A 19361-nucleotide genomic window follows, 5' to 3' on the forward strand; every position below is an offset into this window, starting at 1 on the left:
CACCAAGGGCCCCTAGGCTCTAAAACTCTGCAGAATTAAGTCTCTCTGTAATTCAGAATGCGCTTCATCACAAGGCGAGGGGTCGCCCTGGGCATCGGAGGTCTTGCTGGCACCCGATGGGCCCTTCAATGGAAAATAACGTATAGGCCTTTCCAGCCAGGATATTTTGCTCCAAACCCAGCTCCATGTTTGGACCATCGGCTCACTCAGGGAGGCCCAAACATCACACTGTTCTGCTGCGAACGCCCCTCAGGGTCCTCGGTCCGTGACTGCCGGCGCGCAATGTCAGACCTCATGAGCTGAATTTGGGAGCATAGTTTCTTCAGGGTGGGGCGCATCAAAGAAATAAATAGCAGATTCAGTTTTTTCAACCCTCTCCGTGAGCTTCTGGTGGTCCATTCGTAACAAGGACATCTCCAGTGTAATAGTGTCAATCTGTATCTCCAATGTGGTTTTGGAGTCTTGTATTGCCTGCAATATTTTATTAAAGTTCTCAGAGTGTTTCCCCAGTGTGGTCTCCAGCTTACCAAGGGAGCCTCCACTCTGTATTGTCGAGCCTTGATAGTCTGTAATGTCCTAAACGAGCGAGGGGCATGCTCCTTTTGGGCATCACCATTATGGAGGGGGTGCTAACAGCGCCACAAGTGCCATGTCCACCACTGCGCGCAACCAATGGGCCACGTCACTCGATACCAGTCTCAACACCGCCTCAAATATACACTCTGCAGCCCAACCAGGGAGCGATACTCAACCCAGTCCAGGGTGTTTAGCCACAGCCAGCGTCTTCCATGCTCAGGGCTCCACGGGGAGGATTACAGCTGCCGGCTGCCAAGTTTGTCTTGCATCGGGCCCCACAGGTCGAATGTGCTCAGCTCTCACTAGACCCAAGAACCAGGATGAATCACCACTGAGCGGGTCACCCAGACACACTCCATAGGGGAAACCCTCAACAAGAGGTGGAGTCCCCGGTCACACAGTCCCTCTGGGATCCTCTCTGCCTTCTATGCAGCAGGTGCGCACTCCCTTACTCAGCACATATCTTGGTTCACCGCTGAAACAGGGGCAGAGCGACGACAGGCAGGGCATCTCCTTAGGTGTTGGGCCAAACAGGCCTTTTTGCTGCAGCACTCATTGCCCATCGCGGGGCCTCTGCCGTAGGCCCATCTCAGAACTGGAACATGCCCAGGACGGCATCTTCCAGTGAATGATCTGGCCGATCACTTTGCACCACTGATCCCGCGCAGCCAACTACTGCCCTGGAAACACGCCCACCTGCCCGGGCTTTGCAGGGCTTCACCTCCACGATGTGCCATCTTCCTCCAGTCCACCGTCTCAGGCCCCACCTTGGGGTTCACACTGGCCCAGGCTGCCCTTTCTTGGTGGGTGGTCCCGCCCGTCGGGCCTAGGTGTCTCGGTCAGTCACGGGCAGCCCACCACTGCACAGCAAACACAGCTCCTCTTGCCGCACACCCATCGGTCCACTGAATCAATGCTTCCAATGTGCCCCGTACCGATCCAGTGGCCCCAGGCAACAGGTGCTCCACTCAGCAGTCCGGAGAGTCACAGGTAAGTGGAGAGGGGCCCGCAGGTTCCCAAGTTTAGGATGGCGAAGGGTTCACTCTGGTGGGCGGCACGCAGAGCTCAAAAGAAGGCATCAGCTGCAGCCGCCATCTTGGCCATGCCCCCCATTAGTACCAGTTTAACACCCAAATACAGAAATAAGCAACAAAGGTGGTCAGGTGACTTTTGCTGATGCTGAAGTCCTTCAGCTGTGCACAAACACGTTGTCACATTTGTAGTAACTTTAGATTTGTGTGAGCTAAAAGCAATTTTTGTTTTGCTAAAATCTTCAGATTATGCAGCAGATGATGGATTATGCAGCAAATGCGGAAAACCCATAATTATGAAAAAACAAAAAGCAGCGGCTGCAGAATCTCAGAATTCCAGTAACTCTAGGTGTGGTCTTTATGGGTCACTGACAGACATTAAGAAATTCATACTGACTTCATCCTCAATTCCAGAGTCCTACATAACAGTTTAAATTGAAAACTCACTGCAGAGAATCTGGTCAGAATAACTTGTCAAGCTAATCGAAGTGAACGCTCCAGGCCCAGATGTAGTTACTGTTTGACAGTAGGTTCCTAAATCCGCCTGGTCTGTGATTCTTTGAAAAGCTGTTCGGGCCCTCAACAGTTTTTTTTGCGTTTTTTATAGCGTGAACTCTAACCAAAGGTATTGAAACAATTTACATGACCACTAGTTACATTACAAAAGTACGCATTCATTTTTTGTTACGTGATTTGCCAAGAATCACATGATGTTGAGCCGACACAGATTCGAACCTGGTTCCCCAGTTCCAAAATCTGCAGCTCTGGTCCTTTCACTACAATAATTCTTTCTTCAAGTCAGAGGTCTTCAATCTGTGGGGCACGTCCGCTAGGAGGGACGTGGAATAATCGGAAGGGGGCGCACCATCCCCCAGGTCCACTTTTGCCTGAAGTCTGGAAAATGACAACCGTTTCTGAACAGTTAATTCCATAGTTAGAATGCCTCCGCTGGAGTGTCATTCAGGAAGTGTCCTGTCCTGTGAAACGAATACGATCAGGCAGCTAAACAAGGGTTCCTGCCAGGGTGCCTGCTTGCCTGACAGAAATGCAAATATGCGCTATGAGTTAATCTGCGAATGTAAAGCGCATACTGCAAATGTACTGGATGCTTGGAAGCCGGTATTGACTTTAATTGATCAAATCACGGGAAGCTTTGTGATGACAAATATTTATTCTTTTTGAGTGATAGTGCAAAGATCTAACAGCTGAGCTCTGAAGTGCGTGCTTTTAATTGTATTTACATAGCACTTACTATCCCAGAAGAGGTGTTGAAGGTGAATAACGAGCAAGAAACAGAAAGCCTGGGCTAGGGCGTGCACGCTGGAAAATAAATTGTGGTGAAACGTGTTTAAAGAACAGGAGTGTTTTATTTATTACATTTTGTTTTTTTTATGTTAACCAAAGGAGGGAGGCTAGACAGTTGGGGAGGGCAATATTAGGCATGGGGAACGGTTAAAGTCAAGTATTAGTACAATTGTAAAGAACCATTATGTAGAGATGGACCAAAGGTTCTTGGTCTCGTGTCTGGTGAGCTTTGCAGGTTTCCAAATAACTCAACCCTTTTCACAAACCTTAAGCAAGAGTCAGTCATTTCCCAAGGTGATAAATTTAGCTTTTTAAATTCGCCACGATAAAAGTTTCAAAGGGAGCAACTTAGGAGTAAAAGACCCAAACACATACCCAGAGAGGTGCCCAAACACCTGGTAATATGCATTACAGACTCCTGTTGTAAACTGTTACTTACCTGCAAGCACATTTCGAATTACTGTTCCGATTTTCCTGTGGTTGACTTTTTATCAGCAGACAAGAAGCCCTGATGCGTTTTGTGGGAGCTGACAATTAGTTAAAATGGTGGGGTACTTCAGTTTCATATTCAAATTAATTTTCACAAAACGTATCAACGTACTGAAAGATCCTACTAGAAAATGTGTTTCTGAATGGAAAAATGAGCTCTGAAGTGTGTGATTTTATTTGTGATTGTATTTACATAGCACTTATTATCCCTGAAGAGGTGGTGAAGGGACAGTTATGTAAAAAAAAAAAAAAAAGCATTATGTAGAGTCTGGGTATTACTCAAATCTATATTTTTGAAGCACAATTTTATCGTAAAATGTTTTGCGCATACTCTAGCAGTTTATCTTACACTGTGTGTAATGCAAGTATAAAATAATAATAAGGTACATATTCACAATAATTTCTGTCACAGGCTGTGACCTCGTAGCACTAACAATAAACTAGTCACTATAACATTATGAAAACAGACTTGTTTTTTAGCAAAATTGAGTCCTGGTTATATTAGTTTACTGCTGTTGTTGACTACAGTCATGTCTGATCGGGGCTGGAGGGCCTTGACCGTTGGAGCATGGACGTGTTACTCAGTGGTAAATGCACTATAGTACATTATGAAACCTCTATTAATTAATGCACTGCAAAGGTATGAGTGTAACTAGAGAGCCACAGAATTAAATCTTGGTTGGTGCATTGGAGAATAGTGATTTGTGTAACATGGGTGAAGTCAACAACAGCAGTAAACTAATATATCTAGGAGTCAATTTTATGTTAAAATAGAAGTGTCTGTTTTCATAATGTTAAAAACAAAAACCTTTTTAGAAAAACAGTGTGGAAAAAAGATTAAATGACCACTTCCTCCCCTGAAATTAAAGAAAGCATTCTACTGAGACTTTGCAGTTCATCAGTAAGGATTGTAAATGGTATGTTTTAATTATGATGGCTGTTCAGTAACCTCCAGGTCCATGCAGCTGTAAAAGCTAAGCTGTCAGCATCCCATGAAATTTACCCTTGGTTCTCCTCGGATGCCATGTGCTAAAGTTGCAGCCCATGCATTACAGCCATTATACCCATGACCACTGGTATTATGTAATTGTGTGGCTGCTGCGATTTTCGAAAAATTATAGATTTGCTGCATTTGCCACATAACCCATCATCGGCAGCACAAGCTTCTGATTTAAAAAAAAAATGGTAACTTAACTGGTTAAAAAGCAGAAAACGTGTTGGCACGCAGTAGAAGGCCTTTTGCAAAGTTGACTGGTCAGCTTTTTGTTGATTAATGCTATATTTGGTGTTAAACTGGCACAAATTAGGTGCAACCACTGATTGATCATCTCTGGAGAAAAACAGGTACACCCACCATATTAGTTCAAAAAGGTATTATCATCCAAATAAGTTTTGTAAAATAATGCTATGTTTGTGAAAAAGAAAGTTCTATTGTGCATTTTTGGGTAATTCTTTTTGGAGAATTTTGTTCGAGCTGTGCCGGAAGCCTCTGACACCGAACCACTGTCACCCACAAACCTTTGGTTTGCTAAACACAGTTTAATAATATTTCCCCACTGGAAAAATGATTTGCCGTGGGAATTGGGGGTACTTTGGTGGTCTATGAGGAGTACCAGGTTATAGAATTTTCTGTCAGAGGGGGTACTTACGCCTAAAAAACGTTGACAGGGGGGGGTCTAGGCATCAAAAAGTTTGAAGACCTCTGCTCTAAGTGCTATTTCGATGCCAGAGCTGGCACGCCAAGGGCTCCAGAAAGCTGGTTGTGCTCCTCTGCGCATCGTTCCAAAACACCAAAGCGCGTAAAAAACTAGGGCTGATCTGCTCTTAACTGGCATTTACACACCAGGAATAGAATACGGAGCAGCAGCAAGAGAAAGTGGAGGCTCAGCAGCCTTTAGCAACCTTTGGGGCCCTTACAAATGTGGGACAACAGTGGTAGATGGGTGTGTAGTACTGTGTTTGGGGTGGGTGTACTGCGGCTCAGCACTCTCATTCATAGCCAATAGAGGGAACACATGTGAAAAGTGCTTACAAGAGCTCCCCAAAACAAGTCTAACAAAGATACATACGAAGAACCAGGAATATCAGGTGGCTCTGCAGCTCAACAGAGCTGGGGGGTCTTTGGCTTTTATATACAATTCACTGGGCATACTGCACCACAAAGCTCTGGCACCTTCGGCCAGGGTTGCTCTGCAGTACAGACAAGCAAGCTGGCATAGCTCAACATTCATGACCTGCCGGCCTTTGGTCCACTGCAACTGGAAAGCCAAAATAGAATTGAGAAAGAGACCACTGCTCCTTGTCTTCTTTATGCGAGGGAAGTGTGCTCTTGCCTGGGATACAGATCGAAGGTGTCTGCTGGGTTGGTTGAAGTTGAGGCGGTGGTTGAGGTAAGCTGCACTGGTGTTGGCGAGAACTTTGTAGGAGTGGTGAGTATCTTGAATTTACATCTTTCCTGGACCAGGAGCTAGTGGAGATTGTTGAGATGTAGAGAGATGTGTTTTTTTGCAGGATGTTCAGGATGAATCTGGGGGTGGTATTCTGGGTGGTTTGGAGTCGGCATAGGACATGGGCTGGAATTCTGATGTAGGCGGCATTCACGTAATCAAGTCTACTTGTGATAAGAGACTGGGTGACTGTCTGGTGTTCAGTGGAATCTACTTGAAAATCTTGAGTAGCATCTGCAGGATGCAGAAGCTTGATGAGGAGATGGCGTTAATCTGCCTGCTCATGGAGAGGTGGTTGTCCAAGATGATCCTGAGGTTCTTGGCATGGTCTGCAGGGGTAGGTTGTGTGCCAAGTTTGGAGGGCTACCAAGAGGTGTCGCAGGGAAAGTGGTTGCTGCAGAAGATTGGGACTTTAGTTTTGTCTGTGTTTGGGTGGAGGCAGCTGTTTTTAATTCAAGCAGCGATGTTTCTCATGCAGTTGGTGAAGTTTGCTTTGGCGGTGCTGGTTGAGTCGGCATGGGAGAGGATAGCTTTGTGGCCTAGGATACTATGTTGATGCCATGGGCTCGGACGGTGTCCATGAGGGGCGCCATGTAGATGCTGAAGAGTGTTAGGCCTAGCAACAATCCTTGAGGTACTTTGCATATAAGTTTATTGGGTTATGAGGTTGGGGGGTGAGTCTAATAAGTTGAGTTATGTCCGTGAGGAAGGAGGATATCCACTTGAGGGCTAGTCCGCACATATTCAAATGCTGAAGCTTTCTGATGAGTGACTTGTGGGAGACTGTATCAAAAGCTGCAGAGGTCGACGAGGATGAGTGTGACCGTTTCTCATCGGTGGAGGATGCATCTGATGTCATCCGTGGTCGCAATGAGGGCTGTCTTTTTGCTGTGGTTGGTGCGAAAGCCTGATTGAGAGCTGTCTAGGAGTTGATAGAGTTCTAGTTGGTCTGCGCATTGGGTATTGGTGGCTTTCTCAATGACACTAGCTTGAAAATGCAGAAGTGAGATGAGTCTGTAGCTGCTGAAGGTGGGGTCCGCTGTTGCATAGAAAAGCAAGCAGGTCCCCTAGCTTGTTTGCACCAGCTAGTAGAGCCACAGATCGAATCACAATTTAAGACTAATAGTGTAACTAAGAACAGTAATAGAAGGAATTTCCAACACAGATCTAATAGAAATGGTGCAGCAAGGGTGCCATGGGCTCTAGTTCAAGCAAGGAAAATGGACAAATGACCTATGGCTATGTGTTTAAATACAATAATCATCCAGGTTCATTGGCCCTTCAGGTCTTGAGTGCCACTACACCTGCTGCATGATGAGGAGCTAAACACCTGTGTGCGTTGGGGATGGGGGGATGGGGGGGGGGGGGGGGGGGGCTAGAGACATACCAGATTTTTAGGATAGCCACTAATTTAAATGGACATTATTCGCATAGTGGTAATCTTAATAAGCACTGGCAAAGCGAATAGGTCTCAACTTCAGGATCTACTGACCTTGCCAATAATTTTTAGCCCTGCTGTACAGCATTCCCGATGTTGTACAGCAGGACTCGAGGAAAAAAAGGTACTATGATGTGGTGGTCGCCTCATTTTGTCGGCTCACACACCAGGTGTCCTTTTATAGGGCGCATGCATGCAAGTATTTTTTTTTTATTTACAAAGATGGATCAGTAAATAAAAAAATACATCGCACAAAGGTGTTTAATTGGGGTCCAGTAAGGGGGCAGGGAAAGCTCAGGCGGAAGCAAAACAGACGGTGGGGTCAGGGAGGAGAAGCAACGGGTGAGGGAGAAGGAGGGCATGGGTGGGGTGAAGAAACACTAAGAGCAGAGGTTGTGATGAGTAGCAATAGGTGATAGGGCAACATGGAGCAGGCAAATGAGAAGCCCATTTCTAAAAGCAACAGGAGAACTACACAATGATGTGAGCAATATGGGGGAGAGAAGCACACCGGCAACATAGGGCAATTTAGAGTGCAGTGGGAGTAGTACATGAGGGATACAACTGGAAAAACAAGCACAACTTTGATGAAGTGCTTAACCCAAATGAAAAAAGTAGTGCTTGCAAAGCAAGCAGTGGAAAGACAGAAGCCAGCTAAATCAAAAGAAAGGGTAAAGACACTATGTTCAATGTGAGGGGCAACCACAAGATAGGACATAAATGAGAAGCAGAAAAATAAGAGTGACAGGGGAGCAAATCAATGGATAGCAACAGGCATACTCCAAGCCCCTGTATGTGCTTGGTGAGCCCACGTCCTTTTCAATCAGATAGCTGTGCTGTCTGAGTGGCTTCACCTAAAAATGTGTCCGATTAACAAGACCGGGGCAGGATCTCCAGGAGGAGAACAAATCTAGGGCAAAAAAACAGCAGAACTGGATTACATCCAGAAAGGAGGCCTAACACAAATAGTTTAACAGGACTAGACCAGTTCAGCGGCAGGAGCAAACCCAGTAGAAGTCGAGCAGTAGAGAAATCAGACTGTGTATCAAGCATAGCAGGAAATCAATCCGCCAAGAGAAACAGGGCTGATGATGAAAAGTAAAAAAATGTCTAGAACGTTTAATAGAAGGGGGACAGTGCTGCTTAGAATCGGGGTTCTGAATGACCCAACAACCTGCTCGACCTATATTACACTTGAAGCTTTCGTTTGGTCAGCAATAGGTTTTCAATGCAACTTATAGATTGCATTCATAGCTCTGATTAAGTGACATGAGAAAAACGTGTGTTTAGATTTTGAGGGTTTTTCCAAAACATTTTAGTGGAAGCGTCTCTACAGAAACCACGTTTTAGTGGCAGTGCACTCCGCATTAGCTCAAATGCACATTTTAACCTAAGGGAGATATCTTCAAAGTACATATCAGTTCCTCCTAGGGAAATTACACCCTCATGGGGGTATGGGTGAATAATGTACAAAAGAATTCGCCCTGGAGGAATCTGGAATACATATATTCAAACCCTTTTCATCAAAACGATTAAGCACTTTCAATATTATAATTGCTAAATGGTTAGAACAGAGATTAATCTCTACATACATTTGGAGATTTTAAATAAATATGGAAAATATCCATGAGGACAGAGTAGCACAATAACAGCACAACAGAGGCAAACTGAACACTATTAAACAAAAAAAACGAACACAAGGCATACATACTAACTAATGCACAATGAGATTATGACCAAGTCGTTTTGCATATTCCTCCAGAGGATGCCCCCGGTTACAATAAAACGGAGGACTGAACCTTTGACAAAACAGACAGATTGGATAACTGTTTATATGTTAAATTCAGTATCTTCTTTGTATGAAGAGATCTGTTTTTGTGCCGAGCAGTCTTGTTTTCTCTTTGCTTGTAATTGTGAATACAATTATTAAGAGGGGGAGGGGGAGCAGCACCGCGGTGTTTGGAAAGGGTAAGAAGAATCCCACAAGCCCGAACATGCAGCGCACGTGGGAGACAGCAGCATGCGAGGCGTGTATTTGGGGAGCCGAAGCACCACAAGGAGAGAGCTGGAAAACTCACGCTCTCGTGTACTGCTAAGCCAAGTAGAACTAAGTAGCTCTCTGACAGCGCGAAGTGGAAAGTTAGAAGCCAGCCAATCAGAGAGCCGTTATTGAGGCGATGCTGCAAGGGAGGAACACGCACGAGATGGACAAGCTGGGACAAGAAAGGTCAGTGAATAAGAAGCAAGCAAATGTGTCACAATAAAGCCAACCAATGGGCAGGCTCTCCACTGTTTGCGGCTGACTATCTCCCCCTCTGGGTAACAATTTTACAATAAAAGAGTGACGTGTATATTCAGTGTTTTCAGTGGCAGGCTAGAATCTCGTAGCACCATAAATACACGTCACTATGCCTCACTACGCCGAACAGATACTGTTCTGTGATTGAGCACACACACAGGCATCTGCAGTAGCTGCATGAACCAACTGAACTATCATTTGTCAATGTTTAGCTAAGCAAACGTGCTTTAGGGTGGGGGTAGTGTATCTATGTTCTTAACAGTTTGAAAAAAAGTACACAAAACACAGAGATGCAACTCGTGCTGGCCTGGTCCCCCTTAAGTGATGAGTGACCAATGCATTTATCTTTCAAAGCAGCACAGCCCCATAATATTTGGAAAATCAAAATACAGAATAGCAGGTTACTATAATGGATAAACAAGAAGTTGAAGGTGTGAAAGGGCCACAGGCAGAACAGTCACATGCTTTTCAGCTCAGCTCAGGAGTCAGGATGCTGCTGGCAAGATGCTTTTGTGAATGTGAAATATTTTCCTGGTCTCTGTTCAGCAGCAGCAGCAGCAAACAAACTTCAAGGAGCACCTGAAGCACTCTACTAAAGTGATCTATCTTTTCTGTGCGGCTTGAGTCAACGCCACGGTATTCTTCGAGAAGCACTCCGGTCTCTAATGTACATTTTGTACCTTTTAATAAAGCCTGTGTTGAGCACGGAAACAAGGGTGGATGGAGCAACAGTTAAGCTGGTAAAGTGTTAAGCGCCAACTAGCGTGTGGGGGGCAAAGGTTGGAGATCTCACTGGGGGTTTGGAAAAGTAATAGGATGGAGAGCAGGCAGCCATGCGAGAGAGAGAGCAAACACAAAACATAGGGGCAGAGCTAATTTGGGGGCGAGAAACACGCCTGGGAAAGAGCAGGAAAACACATGCACTCTGATGCAGTGTTTAACCAAAAAGTAAAAAATAGTTCCCTAAAAGTGAGCAGTGGAAGGACACAAGTCAGACAGCCAAAACGATAGTAAAGATGTTATGGTCCAGCAGAGGGATAAACAAGAGGAGGAAGGACAGCCATCTGATATGAAGCAAACAAATGAGGGTGATGTACAAAATTGCCGAAAAAGGGACAAAATATAGCCCCAAAGCAATGATGCATGTGCGTACATGTTATGATGCAGCAGTCAAAGGATTCAGCTACTGTGGGTTTGGTGTGTACAGGTAACAGGGCGCTCAAAACAGTGCGGGCAAAGTGTGGTGATGGATGAAGATAGTGTAGGGCGGTGCAGACAGTATAGAGGAAAACCCTATAACCTCTAACTAGTGTTACAGCAAAAATGCTAAGACACTATAGACCGTAAAGACAAGAACTGTGCACACGTCAAATAAACAGTTGTGTCAACTTTTTTTACAGGAAAAAAGAAGATGCAGTTGTTGGTTTTGAATGAAGCTTTATAAGGTTCTCTTTATAGAGTATAGACGCCAGCCGACACGTGTTTCATCAAACAGGACAGTGCCTGTGATTCATCAGGGCTGTAATGGCGTTGCGGGGTAATCGACTGTTTTGGTGGCGTAGTGCAGCGGGAATAGTCTTGGTCCCGGTGTCCTTGGTCTCGGCCGGGTAGTGCTTTGGCGGGGGCAGTCGGGTACAACTGACCTCCGGAATCGCGTGGAAGCGGGTCGCTTCTACGGTCCGTTGCTGCTCCGAGCAGCAACGGACCGTAGAAGCGACCCGCTTCCACGCTCACGCGATTCCGGAGGTCACTTGTACCCGACTGCCCCCGCCAAAGCACTACCCGGCCGAGACCAAGGACACCGGGACCAAGACTATTCCCGCTGCACTACGCCACCAAAACAGTCGATTACCCCGCAACGCCATTACAGCCCTGATGAATCACAGGCACTGTCCTGTTTGATGAAACACGTGTCGGCTGGCGTCTATACTCTATAAAGAGAACCTTATAAAGCTTCATTCAAAACCAAGAACTGCATCTTCTTTTTTCCTGTAAAAAAAGTTGACAACTGTTTATTTGACGTGTGCACAGTTCTTGTCTTTATGATGCAGCAGTCACTTGGCTTTTGCCCCACTGTAATTACATAAGCAAATGTATGCGTCGCCATGCTTGTGCGTGCATCTGTCATGACGAGCTAACCACTTTGGGGCTTTTGTTTAGTTTACCATACCAAAACAGTGGATGCCCATCTTGTATTGGCAAATAAAAAGAATTACTAAAAATTAAAAAATGAAGGCATTTGCAGAAAGATTAGCAAACTGCTGAGCTCTCCTGAAAAGTATGGAAACAATATAGTTAAATGAAAAAACAAAATAGTGAGGACAGCAAAGGAGGAGCGAGGAGGCAGTAGGGGGGAACAAATCAAAGCTTGGGGAGCAGGAGTTGGAACATAGAAAAACAGACGGGAAGTAGTTAGGGAAGAAATGACAAGCTGGGGTTCGACGAGCAAAGAGGAGAGTGCGGGTGATCTGGAGAAGCAGCAAGTAAACGAAAACATTAGTTTCATGAATGTAAGCAGTGATGGGTATAAGACTAAAAGTCAACCAATCAAAAGGATGACGAAGGAGCCGTGGTCCAGATTGAGGGACAAACATGAGAAGAGGAAGAAAAGCCACTGAATAGGAAGTAGGCAAATGAGTGACAAGGAGGCCAACCACTGATAATAACAGCCTTGACTTGAAACCCATCCTAAGAATGTTATTGTACACAATAATTATTTCAACAAGACCTAAAAAGTACAGAAAGTGATTAAAAAGAATGTGTATGAGCACTGATAAAAGAGCGGTGGGAGTCGGTTTAGGAATCTAACAGAAAACGTGCAGGATTGGAAAAAGAGCCAAAGGGAGAGGAAGGACACTACAAAAGGTGTTGTAGTAGACGAGCAAGAAGACTGCCTATGAAGAACACGGAGGAAGAACGTGACTGGACGGAAACTAGGTTAATGGAATTTAGGATGAGCTAGGAGGAGCCCCAATCCTTAAGGGATGAGGCTGAATAAGAAACTCAGTGGAGAGGACTGGCAGGGGTGTGGCTCGGTCAGCAGGATTGGGGGTGTGAGCTTTAGATTTTCCAACAGTCACACTGGCATATAATGTTAAAATACAGTGTACGACTAGCAGGGTGAATGAGGTGGACTAAAGAGGCAGTGGGCAGGGAGAGAAATGCGGGATGGTAGGGGTACTAAATGAGAGAGAAAACACTATTTTGTAAACAAACTAAAGCTGTTAAGGACCCCAGTACACGAGCAACAAGGCTAGGTAAGTAGCCCACAGAAGAGTTAAACACTGAATATGCACCACAAGGGGATGAAAATCTGGAAAAAGTACTGCAGTACTGGAACCTCAGATTATGCAGAAAGCCCACTGAAGTGGGGAAGATACTGACAAATAAAACACAAGTTTGCAAGAACTGACCATGAGGGAACAGACCACCAGTTTATCACGAGAGTCCTGGAATGGAAAGGAGTAGAGGCAGCCATGTGCAACAAGCTAATTTCGATCTGCTGACAGGATTCATTGGCTAATTCCACAATCTGATAATAGAATGTGTTTCTCCATCCAGGGGCAGTTCGGCGCTTCTTAATGTCTCTCTCTTTGGTCTGGGTTTGTTTTGCTAGCATAGCTGGAATTTCAGGCTGGCGCGTCCTTCTCATTAAGAGAAAATTGCCAGTGTATGTTTTAATATGCAGAGCTTTCACCCCGGTTTTAATTTTGAGCTTCATTTACTCAAACTAATCACAGGCAGGGAGCGGCTTGACAGGGAGAGCACTTCAGTGCAACGAGGGCTCCATGAAAAATTAAGCAGATATGTATCAGGGAGAAATGATGAGGCTCAGGTAGTGGGAGAAAGCCAGCAGCAATCAACGACCTAAAGAGAGGGCAGCACGCATTGTTGGAGGGCCTAACGGCAAGGCCTAGGGGTGACACCACATTTCACTTCCAGGCCTCGAGCCACGACAATTAGTGGCACTACCCACAAACTCTAAAGAGCACAGAACAGAGAGATCAGGCTTTCCTCTTATATAGGATATGTAGAATATCGCTCAGTATGGAGAAGGCACGTTTTTCCAGAGTACCACCTTCAATACCAGACTAACAGAACCTATACACATTCTCATTTCACCAAGAAAGGTCAAACAAGCATTTGCAATGCAATAGGTCTCACATTAGTAAAGTTAGAGGTATTAGTATTGTAAATGACAATTTTTTTATTTATGTTTTTGTTTTGAAAATAGCGAAATTAATAACTTTGTCATTTACAATGCCAATAGTGTTCACTTTTGCGAACGTGCAAACGTGACACCCATAGCATTTGTAATGCAATATGTGTTGTATTTACATGACTTGGATGTATTAATATTAAAAATTAAAAATAACAATGGGTTGTATTTTTTTCAATAATTAATACTTAAATAAAAGTTATTGTAATTTATAATGGCAATAGCTTAAACTTTTGAAAATAACTTTTTGGAAGATTATGTTTAGTGTATTTTATTGTGATGAAAATACAAGAACAGAAGTGAAATATTAACATTTTTTGTGACATTTGTAATAAAGTTTGAAACATTGAGAGAACATATTTGAATCAGGTGTTGTTGAATGGTTGCACAGATTGATGCTGTGGTGGCTCTGGATGATGTTGTGGCGGCGACGAGTGATGCTGTGGTGTTCAGTAATGCTGTGGTAGCGCATAGTGATGTTGTAGTGCCCCTGAGTGATGCTGTGGTGATGTGATGGATAGTGAGGGCGATAGATAGAGGGAGGGCAAAAGATAGAGGCAGGGCAAGAGGGCGAGGGATGGAGTGTGGGCGAGGGATGGAGTGTGGGGTGGGGGAGGGATGGAGTGTGGGGCGGGGGAGGGATGGAGTGCGGGGAGGGACCGAGGATAGAGCCCACAGCTTTAATGCTTTCAAATGTACTTTCCACATTATAGATTTTTCAAACCAAATACCCAGGTATTTGTACTCCTTAACTATCTCCAATTTTACGGAGCCACAGAACCAGTTGACAACCTTCCTTTTTACCGAAGCACACACTCTTAGTTGTTTCCAGGTTTACTGTTAATCTCTTCCGACTACAGTACTCACCAAACACTTTAAACTTTCTTTGCAGACCCATCTCAGTTTGGTCCACAATCACCAAATTGTCTGAATAAAGTAAGCATGCCACATGCATAAAGTAAGCATGCCACATGCTTCCCATCTATTTTTGGACTGACACCCCTCACCGTTCTCAGAGTGGCTGGCAGATCCAGTATCAATAAGGAAACTACCCCTGCCTTTATGTGAAAGTGATCCTTCTGTATCCAAAACAACCGGTCCCAGATTCTGAGAGGAAAACAGCCAGCGCCCTCCAACACCGCCAGGCACTACGGCTTGTGTATACAACATTTATCTCACTCAGGTTTGACTTTTTCATTCTGCAGATAAAAGGCACTGGGGGGGGGGGGGGGGGGGGGGCGCACAGGGCGCTTCGCCATGCCCACACCGAGGTAGACACACAGAGCTTTAAGCGCACCGCACATTGTAATTGTATAACTTAATTATTCAGATGACTCTGCCCTGTACTCTTTCCCAACACCCTTTATTCTGCAGCCACGTCACAGGTCCGCTCAGCTCGAGAATAGAGATCAGACTGCAGGTAACTTCAAGCGCCTCGAAGCCAGTCCTGGGTCCCTTCCCTGCTCGAGTATCTCTGCGCGGGGCCGACCAGGAGGTGTCCGCGTGTTATGTCTACAGCGAATTTTAAACACCTCAGAGTTAGTGTGTGGGCTGAAGAGCCCGGAAACACATGGCAGTGACTGCCCCTTCGTGTCTCCGCGCTCCACGGTCAGTGAAACCCGCGCAGCCGAAAGAACCGTATCAAGAGAGGGCCCCTGGCATTCCATTCAATAACACACTGCATTCTGGGAGTTGTAGTGCTGGGTCAGCAAAAGACTACAATTCTGATCTCTACTAATAGGAAAACTGGCACTGGGTGTCCAAAAAGAATGGAGGGCGGAGGGTCACCCTCCTTGTGACAGCAGAGATGGCTCTCAAACAGTCATCTGTAAAATAAAGAGCAAAGGACTGTATCACAATGTCCGAGCTCGAACAAACGATGTGATCCTGGGCGAATCCCTAGGTCAACTCCGGAACCATGGATGCACCTAGAAGCCCTTCAGTTCACAGGGTGCACAAGAATATGTATTCATTCAACAATCCACCCCCTGGCTTAGTGAGCATGTATACACTGGAGATGGAACTGTGGAGGAGAGGTTCAGCCTTAAAGAAGAGAAATCTATGCAAGTATGTTTTGAATTTTCCATGCCGCCACGGTCTCGTGTCCCATGAAACCGGTTCTACTGATAAGGTCCATTAGACCAGCGGTCATTACACCACACGTATAAAGTGCTTAAAAATCCAGCACGGGCCTCCATGCACTCGAGGAACTAAATAAGACAGGCCGTGAGAAAACTGAAAAAGTATTAATCACCCAAGGGCTGGTAGGGGAGGGGGAGTCGGTTTAGTTTAGATGGTTTTAAATATAGCACCCACACTGGTTTTGACCACATCATAGCTCCTTCCGCATGCGCGGTGCTTCCAAACTTTAAGCGCCAAAGGCGCACAGGGTTTCCCAGCCCCTGTCATGTTAAAATGCGTCCAGCTCCGGGTCTAATTTGATTGAGCAGGAACCTGTCCACGGCTGTTGGCACGAGCGGGCAACGCCGTGCGCACAAGTCTGTTACTGTAAGACAATCTCGAGAGAAGAGCTTGGCGCTACAATAAAACACCTGTCAGGCGTCAGCCAATAGCGGGCGAGTGTTCAAGACTGCGCCAAAGGGCCTCTTTGAAGGCCCCCTCCAAAGACAGTGGTGCAGCAAACGTGCCGCAGTCCCTTGTGCAGGCACAGAAAATGGATACCCTGAGCCCATGGTGGATAGTAAAATAAGGCAAGAATTGGGCTTTTTTGGGGCCCTCTAGCCACTGGGCTCTGGTGCGACTGCACCTGTGGCACCACTGGTGACTATGCCCCTCTCAAAACTTGCAACAGTTCAGGGAACCTTTAAGTAAGTTGCACTTTGCCACTGCCAGAAGCCTGGTGGGCTAACTGAAGCCCCAGGACCAAGCATGCGGTAGAGGGTAAGTTGCCTACCACTCTCCCTCACCCGGGCACCTCCTGACCTGCCCAGGACACACCGTTCTGACTGGGGGTACCCGCGCTCCCAAGAATAACACAAACACCCGAAGTGCAAATAAAAGGGGCCTGACTCATCTTCCGCCAGGCAGGACAAGTTTCACACGTTTTTATGATGGAACCCAGCCAGTTTGGAACATATCACCGACAAAGTCTTCTGCAGAACTCTGGCACGCACAAGAGCACACGGTGCACACGTGCAGCCGTGAACCGAGCGGCCCCTAATGAACAATACTAAAAAGAGAAACCCCGCACTGGGCAGATGAAACTCAGACAAATGAAACGACTCGGCGAATATAAAAGATCCCCCCCTTCTGCAGGCTGGTGTAAATACAAAGGCAATGGAACCGAGGCAGATGGAGAGCATGGTCTGCCCAGGGTCACACAATGAGGTGGGACCTCATCAGTGCAAATGAAGTGACCCTCTCTGTTTGAAAGGGACCGGGCAGGCACAGTTTTGAGCCATGAAATGATGGCGCTAGAGTAAATAAGGCCTATGTGTTAAGAAGAGGCGAAGAAGGGATCACTGGTTGACCTTAACGCCACTATCAACTCCCACATTCTATGAATGTTGTATTACGAGGGGAATTTGGTCTTCTAGTTCCCAAATGATCTACTTTTAAATATTTAGCAGCCTAAAAGCTATGGACAAAAATGTAATATTACCAGTTTCATGGAGGTGAAACAACACTGCCACCTGACGCACAGGGATTCCTCGGATGCGCCAGGAGCACTCCTTTCATCCAGGCTACTCTAAAAAGCAAAGACGAGTTCTAACAGCCGGTCCCCAACTTACCACGCCGTGTGATCTTGGACAAATCACTGTGTCCACCAGCCGCTCGGTTCCATTAGCTGCTAAGACTTGGAAGCAGCGATTCACCCAGTTGCAAAAGCAGGGTTAAAAGACGTACACAGGGACTTGTGAATGTGGGACGGGGCCTTAATTTCAACTCACCAATGTATACTCTGCCGAAAATCGAGCTGGTACCGAATTTTAGGTCAGACACTCATTTTAGCTGGTGGATAGGTCACCTACGTTTCTGACTGAGAAAGACCTTAATACATCGAAAATAACTGGAGCTCTAACCGAAAATATCTAAGCATCAATAAACATCGCAGGCGCCTGTGCGTTTCACTAAACAAATGCACATATTTTAAGCACATTTTACATATCACTCTGCACACATTCCTATTTACAAACAGCACCGCACGCTGTCCCTTAACCAGGAAACACACCCACCTCTTGTACCTAAACATAGATTTTACCATAAACCTAACATAACATGCACATATGGAAAGAAGGCGTGTTCACAGTACCGCGCTGTCTTTGCAGTAAGATACGTACCATGACTGGTTTTCGGTGAGATGAGGGATGCACGCTCGTGTGGTCCCCCACAAAAACATTATCCTATGAGCTGATAACGCGTCCAACGTTCTCTTAAATTATAACCTAGCGCGGAGACGCCTCTCCAGAGATAGCTGTGCGCTTTATAAATGGCTTTATGTTGTATTGTAGCCTGCACCCCACTCCCTCGTCATGTGATGGAACAGTGGCTCGAGCAGTATCTCACTGTGGTGCCCTCCTTGGAGTCCTGGCTGGCACTATCTGCAGGAAAGCAAGCAGTGTGCAGTGCACAGAAAGGGGGCATTGTGCAGGCACAGAGCACCTTCACACCGAGGGTTTCACTCCACATCAAGGCACAGAGTGAGCATTCACAGAGGCAGGGCCTGCTCGTAAACCACGCGCACCCGACCCCAGGCCTTAGCAGGGAAGGACGAGTTTTCGGTGCAGTGAAAACAATTCAGCGAGTTATATCTCCTTTCACTCTAAAAACTCGCATAGGGCAGTAAATTCACCTTGGAAGGCTGGACGGTGTAATATCATGTGTGGGAACAGATTTACAGAAGGGTGATTTAATCGCACTGTAATCCCGCATACCAAGAAGTGAGGCCCTGTCTGTCCTTCTCAGAGGACATCTTTGAGACAATCGTGTTACCTTCTCGCCTCCATTGCAGCAGACGTGGCCAGGCGTTCGCATCTATTAACGCAGCGCAGCCTTTTGCTCTTTCATTCAAAAACGATTTTCTCAAGGGAAAGCTGAAATGTGCTTTGTTGCCAGTCAACGGGGAAAACGAAAGCAAGATCTCGCAGTAACAACATCGCAGCGTCGGCATCCGACGCGCACCTCGCGCGTTTCTAATCTCTCCTGTCAGCCGCGCGCCCCTCTGCAGACTCCCCCTGCATTCCAGAGAGGCACGCGACGCGATCCGGTCTGCCATGCCATGCTGTGGAGACAAGACCTGGCCGCGTGCACAACGTTATCCTATGGGGAAACGCTGCGCGCGGCCAGGTCTTGGTCTCCCTTCGTCGTTCTGAGACGGCTGAGACGCCGACTATAGTTCTCTGGCGAGAACGCGCTTCGCGCGTTTCTAGCCGAGACCTAAAAAGGCCACCGTAGAACTGGATTCTCCTCTCTGCCCCTCGAGGTGCCCAGTACAGAGACCGGGAAGGAAAGCTTGATTTGGGACTCACCCAAACACTTGAAGAAAGAAGGGGTTGGCATGGATGACAATCCCTACTCTTAATTTTAATATGTACTC

The 19361-nt window shown here is 46.1% G+C and overlaps 1 protein-coding gene across 2 annotated transcripts in view; it reads right to left on the reverse strand.

Moving 5' to 3' along the window:
• Window positions 1–19361, reverse strand: part of PC (pyruvate carboxylase) — a 2223386-nt gene that overhangs the window by 233582 nt on the left and 1970443 nt on the right. The window lies entirely within an intron of this gene.

This window comes from Lissotriton vulgaris, chromosome 9 (assembly GCF_964263255.1).
Source record: "Lissotriton vulgaris chromosome 9, aLisVul1.2, whole genome shotgun sequence".
Taxonomy (NCBI): domain Eukaryota; kingdom Metazoa; phylum Chordata; class Amphibia; order Caudata; family Salamandridae; genus Lissotriton; species Lissotriton vulgaris.